Source organism: Condylura cristata, unplaced genomic scaffold (assembly GCF_000260355.1).
Source record: "Condylura cristata isolate star-nosed mole 26May11 unplaced genomic scaffold, ConCri1.0 scaffold00010, whole genome shotgun sequence".
NCBI lineage: Eukaryota > Metazoa > Chordata > Mammalia > Eulipotyphla > Talpidae > Condylura > Condylura cristata.
Genome location: NW_004567111.1, coordinates 53635883 through 53642584, shown reverse-complemented (window position 1 = coordinate 53642584; position 6702 = coordinate 53635883). Strand labels below are relative to the sequence as shown.

The 6702-nt window shown below is 40.8% G+C and overlaps 1 protein-coding gene across 1 annotated transcript in view; it reads left to right on the top strand.

The window, feature by feature from the left end:
- The first annotated feature begins 3058 nt into the window (after positions 1–3058).
- CYSLTR2 (cysteinyl leukotriene receptor 2) overlaps positions 3059–6702 on the top strand; it is a 23097-nt gene continuing 19453 nt past the window's right edge. Inside the window, exon 1 of the mRNA XM_012723192.1 lies at positions 3059–3100. The gene's annotated coding sequence lies outside the window, so the exon portion shown is untranslated. The remainder of the gene's footprint in view (positions 3101–6702) is intronic.

Below are 6702 nucleotides of genomic sequence, written 5' to 3'. Positions count from 1 at the left end.
GTGCCTGTTGATCTTTGTAGCCTCTGATGTTCCAGGTTCCCTCTATGTTTGGATGTGCCCATGGGTGGTGGGGTGTGTTAGTAGTGTTGTAGGTCTCCCTGCAGCTGGACCTGTGGTTGAGCCAGTCACTGGTTTTGTCTATTTTCTGAGGGCTGCGAGCCTTGCAAGGCAGTGCCTTACTGGCTCACACATCTTCGGGCCACTTCTGTCCAATAACACCTTGCATCCTAGCTTCTGCTGTGGGGGTTGGGGATACAGGGGTACAGGGAGTGACAGAAGGGCTGCAAGCTTCCCAGCTGTGCAGGCTGCCAGTCCTCTCTCAATGTCTCCAAGGCTCTTTGTGCTCACACTGAGCAGTCTCTCTCTGAGCAGTCTTTCCCCACTGCTTGGGGTCCATTCACAGAGCAGAGTTGTCTTTGTTTAACTCCAGGGCTTTACCACATGTTTTGTGGGTAGATGCAGTAATCAAGTAGAGCGGTAGATAGTTTCCTGTCTGAGGCACTTCCTAGGGCCTTTCTATGCTAGGATGTGCCCATTTAGGGTTGGGGGAGTGTTAAAAGTGTTGCAGCTCCCCAAGGTTGTACCTGTTTTTAATTCAGTCTAACCGGTTCTTTTTTTTTTTTCTCCCCCTTTTACATTGTGGCTTTGTGAACTTGCTGACCCTGCCTTAGTGACTAATGGCAGCAACAAGCCTCCAGGCCTATCCTGTGGTGGCAGGGGAAAGATTTGCAAGCCTTGCAGCTGTCCCAGTCGCCAGTTCCTCCTCCCCACCTCTCAGGCTCTACGTGCCATTCCAAGCAGTCTTTCCCCACAGCTTGAGTTCCACTCACCCATCTGAAGCACTTCCTAGTGCCTAGGTGTCTGGGTGCTCCCTGCTTCCCAATCAGAGCTGCAGTCTTTCCCAGCAGCTTGGGTTTGGCTCATGGAGCCTCCAGTCTGAGTAACTTCCTTGCGCCTGGGTGCTTTCGGATCAGAGCTCCCCTATCACAGCTCCCCAATCGCTGATTCTCCCTCAGTTATCTTTCTTCTAGTGAGTCCAGGGTGTTCTCATTTGGGTTGAAACTCATAGTATATAAGTCTACAGTCCAGTTTTACTTGGCATTTTCACTCTGCCTTCATCTTGCTGGATCTCCTGTGTTTTTTTTGTTTTTTTTTGTTTTTGTTTTTTTTTTTAAAGCTTGGGAGAGGACCATTATTAAGCACATCTGTACAAAACCAAGGGTCTGATACTTTACTTCTGCATCATAAGTCAAATCCATATAGTTTTTAAAAAACAGTCAATTCAAACAATAGTCTTAACAAGGTCTTAGATCACATGGACTTAAGAGACATATAAGTCTCCTAAAAACTGCATACACATTCTACTCAAGTGTATATAGAACATTCTTCAAAACAGACCACATGTTGGTTCACCAAAAAGATCACTACATTCATGAAGATTGAAATCATATCAAATATATTATTTTATCACAACAGTATCAAAGTAGAAATCAGCCACAAAGAGAAAGCTGGACAAAACCTCTAAAATACAAAGATTAAGCAACATACTATGGAATCACCACTGGGTAAACAAGGAAATCAAAATTAAGGAATGCCTGGAGATGAACAAAGTCACAACATATCAAAATCTATGGAAAGCAGCAACAGGGTAATATATAGTGGGAAATATATAACAATACAGGCCCACATCAAGACCAAGAAAAAGCTCAAAGTGAAAAACTGTACATCTCACTTCAAGATACTAAAAAAAGAACAAACAAAGCCAGAAATATTTTACTTTTTTGATGCTATTGTAAATGGAATTGTTTCTTAATTTGGGGGTTGTTCATTATAATATATAGAAATGCAACTGATTGTTATGTGTTGATTTTTTTTCTTTATCTTGCTACTTTGCCAAATTTGTTTAATACTTCTAACTGGTATATTGTGTGTGTTTGTGTGTTTGCATGCTAAGATTTTCTACATGTAAGATTATATCATTTCAGACAAATAACATGACATCATTTTTTCTAATTTGAACGTCATTTACTTCTTGCCAAATAGTACTATAGCTTTCTATTGAAGAAATGATGAAGATTTATTGAGTGTGTGGGAAGTGAGAAATTTTTGAGACATATTTTGAATATTTGAGACATTTTGCAGATAAAATACATGGCATTGGCATTTAGTTCTCCTAAATGGTTATTGTTTCTAAGACAATGTGATAGCAATGGGAGAAAGGGAGAAGCTAAGGATGTCATCTCAGCTTACACTGGCTTACAAATGGTGTACTGGCTGAATAATCGTGGTGCCATTTCATTAAATGGAGTAAAGGGAGAGTAGTTTGGCAGAGAAAGATAAAAGCTCTCTTTGACTGTATTAAAGTTGATCATGGGTATGGAAAAGGTAGTTAAAAACAAGAGAAGAGGTAAGAAAACCTTTTGGGGAAAGTCTGCATTGAGAAAAGGGGTGGAAGAAGAGGCACACAGAAATAGTCAACAATGGAAAAATTCAAGGGATAGAAAAAGAAACAGGAGAATCGGATGAATAAGGAGACATTTTCAAGAAAAACTAGGCACACGTGGGGAAGGAAGATGAAACTTGAGGAGGGAAATCTTTAAAAGATCAATGGGAGTTCATGAGTGACTTTCAGTTGAGCACTTTTGGCCAGAGAGGGAGGCCTCCCTGCTTGAGTACAAGAAAGTTGAAAAGTGAATCAGTATGGGAAATGTTCCAAAAATGCTAACGTGCTGGACATATTTGATAATGTTGATGTTACTGTTGTCATGGAAACAATAACCATTTAGGAGAACTGAAAGCCTTTTAAAATCTCAGCCTTTAGCCCTTTGATATACTTTTGAAATATGCTAATTAATTACAGGGGTGGGATTTATCCAAGTTTTGCCAGTTTAAAAGCCCTCCTTAACTGAAAATCCTCTTCATGAGGAGGAAGTCCACACCAAAATTTCTTATTATCTTGCTATTGGCTGACACAACTCGTAAAATATAATTTGCTGTTTCACTTTTCGTTTTAAGTGAGCAAGCTGCATTACTTGGAGAGGGCAGGCAGAAGAGATAAAGGAAACAGAAATCAAGGCTGCTGAAAGAAAGACATCTTCAGGTGAGCATTTTAATTTTTGCTTTGTTAATTCAGTGTTGAGAACTATGCCTTCCTTATCATTTCATAGTAAGAGCAATTTTTGAAAAGTAAATTTATTTTGTTCACTGGTACATAAAGATAAAAGATAGAAAGATAAAAGCAAAATGTATAAAAATTTTGATTTTTCTGTTTAGTGGTAAAATTTGTAATTTAAGTTTTTCAGCTTATATTATTTTCTTAAAAAAAAAAACCCACAGACATGCACTACTGTGTAATAAGAATGTAAAATGAATTAAATAGAATTGACTTTCTGGTTTACTCTTCTCTAGATTAAACGTTCCCAGTTGCTTTCATTTGGCCACAATTGGCAAGTTATTTAATTTTCTGAGCTTTATACATTATTCTCACAAATGTTATTATTAGGTCATGTCAACTGAAAATTTACCAAGTGTCAGGCATCAAGTTAATTAAGTTATTCCTGTTCTCTCCGTTAATGGTCACTTTAGTCCTTCCCTGCAGATGAGGGTTTTCAAGCTTAGAGAGAAGTAATAAGAGTCATCAAGAGGTAGAGCTGAGACTTGAATGTTGGTTCCTTCCAACTCAAAAACACTTGATTTTATTCATCATAATACCCTGACTCTCTATCTATAGGAGTCATAAGTTCCTGCATCATCTAAGCAACACCTGTTTGGGAAGTAAGATCATATCTTTGCAAAGTACTCATTGCAAAATCACCTTGGGAGTTTTAGAATCTTGTGTATACTCCAGATTTAGGGTCTCCTCTTGCTTTTCTAAGTCAGACATCTAAGGCATGCCAGTCTCCCAAGGCTAAGCTGAATAACCTAACAAGGGATTGTGTAACCAGCGATCTCTAGTTAAAGCAGCAGCCAAACTGAATAATACAGAGGCCACCATTTGGCCTGGGCTGCTCAGATTTTCGATAGAGTCGCCTTTAATCCATTTCAGAAAACCTTGACCCCAGCTCCACTCAGTACTTTAACTAAGCTTTTCTTGGGGGTTGGGGGGTTCCCTCCTTCTTTGTACTAGAGTTACTTTTGGGTTGGGTCTACACTTCTACTGGAGATGTCTGAGGATGAAGTCTTTGCATAAACCCAATACATGAGCTTCATTAAGGATAAATAGGAAAGTGTAAATAAATTCATCACTGACTGCTTGTTTCTGTTAAGCCTGTTTGCCTTACATATCTTTGACAATATTTAAAGGAAATGTTCTATTGGGCTGATGGCATGGTTTAGTCTGATCTTTGGTGAGAGGGAGTAAGGGGGTATAAGCAGTGGGCTGGAGCCAAATAATCCCAAACTTGGAAGAGTTTTCATTTCAGGTATGCACATTTCTGGCATTTCTGAAGAAAGGTTTCAAAGAAGCGGGGAAGCATAGTGAGAGAAAACAAGGAAGAAGGAAAAGAATGGAGCGACAGAAAGAGGAAGAGAAGGGTAGGAGAAGGAAGGGAGTGGAGCTTAACTGCTCAGGAAGTTAAACAATGTGTTAAACTGGAAGAATTTTATTTTATTTTTATTTTTTTAAAGATTTATTTATTCATACAGAACTGGGGTACAGGCCAGAGATACAGAGGGTGAGAGGATTCACCAGAGAAAGAGTGGGGAGCAGAACAGGCTGACTGACAAAGTACCCTGCTGAGGGGAGCAGTGGGCAGGTCAGGAGGGGTCTGTGGTGAGGTATGGATCTCCTCCGGGGAAGGCGGGGATCGAACTCATGCAGAAGTGGCTTAAGCCCCTTGTGCTGTGCTTTAATGTGCTGTGCTTTAACCCGCTGTGCCACCAGGGAGGGTCCAGAATTTTATTTTTTAAATATATATGTATCATTGTTCATTTTTGTACATTGTCCTCTCAAGCCCCCATAAAATTCCTACCACCAAGTCACCTAAGAACATCACCATAGTCCCTTGTGCTCTTCCCTGCCCTTAAAGGAAAAATTTAAAAGGATCCAGTTCACCATTGTTATTTCTATTCTACATTAGAAAGTGTACGTTATAAAAAATGAATTTTGTTCTCATGGGCAAAAAGTTTACTTTCCATGTAAGTGTTCCCCTAACAGGCAGTCAAGAGCATTTTACCTAGTTTGTACTTTTAGTACAGAAGTTCAACTGTCTAGAGTATTTGGAGGCATCTTAGATTCTTGAAAAGTAGTTGGTTTCTTTTTGGTTTGAGTCTTATCTTTTTTTTAATATTTATTTTTTTATGCATACAAGAACTGCGGTTCAGGCCAGAGGTACAGGGAATGAGAGAGGATTCACCAGAGACAGGCTGGGAACAGAACAGGCAGGTCTACTGTAATACGGTCAGGTGAAGTCTGCCACACCACGTGAGTCACCTTCCCCGCTGGGATGGAACTGGTGCTGCAGTGGCTATGGACAGCTTCATAGTGTTGTGCTTTAACCCTTGGCACCACCAGGGAGGGCCTGATTCTAATCTTAATCAAAACATTTTTTTTTTCTTGTAAGTTGTCTGAGGAATTTTAAGGTGGTTCCCTTGTTAGCTGTTGCAGAAACAGATCTCTTATTACTTCAGAGTCAAAAAGACAATTGTAAGCTTCAGAGATATAAACAGTGTTACTGCCTACAATATTTAAGGCAGAGCACCCGGCTATCCCTTTTACCCTTTTGGGGCCATCCCCTTCCTCTCCACACTGCTCCCCACCCCCAGATATATATATATATATATATATATATATATATATATATATATACACACACAAATACCACTTACCTTGCATCCCTGACCACAGATCTTTGATGTAATTTCAGAGACAGAAAGTTTTGAGGAAAAGTACACTAATGACATTTTGTTGCAAATGAACATTGGGAATGTGCCCTTCCTCCCCCACCCTTCCCTGCAGATATCATGAGACATAAAATGAGAAGACTGAGTAATAGCTGCATACTCATTCCCTTATTTGAGTAGATCACAGGCTAGGCTGGACCTGGGCATACAGACAAGTGAAACCCCATCTGTGCCTTCCCTGCCACAGCCTGAGGGCGAAATAGGGGAGCTGATTCTGCTCCGGGGTGGGTGGAAACCCAGGAAGTCTCTGGGCCTACAGGCAAATGTGGAGCAGCAGCTACCAAAATGGTGGTAGGGGAATGTGGGACCAGGGAGGGTGTCAGAAGAAGGCATTTGTGGAAGAAGTGATGTCTTTTAAGAAGCCTGTGGTCAGGTCAGTTATATATAACCAGATAATGAGCAGGAGCTCAGAGTGAGCAGCTGAGAGACCCCTGTGTATTCAAGGTATTGAAATATGTTCTGGGAGGCAGGAATGGCTTTTACTGAAGGGAAAAGGGCGGGGGGAAGATAGTGGGTGACAAGATCCATATTGTGAAGAATCTGAGTTGACATTTATTCTGAAGCAATGATAATGTTAGCAGAAGAGTAACGTTGGTGAGGTACATGATTTGGGAAGGCCACTCTGACTGCTAAGTGGGGAATGGATTTAGAGCAGCAAGAGTGGAAGCAGAAGCCAATCAGAGAACTGAGGTGTTGTCCAGGTGCCAGAAGACAGCCTGGGACAGTCCTGAACTGGTGTGAGGGAGGGAAAGTGGGGTTGGTAGAAGACTGGGTGGTAACTGACCTGCAGGCAACTCCTCA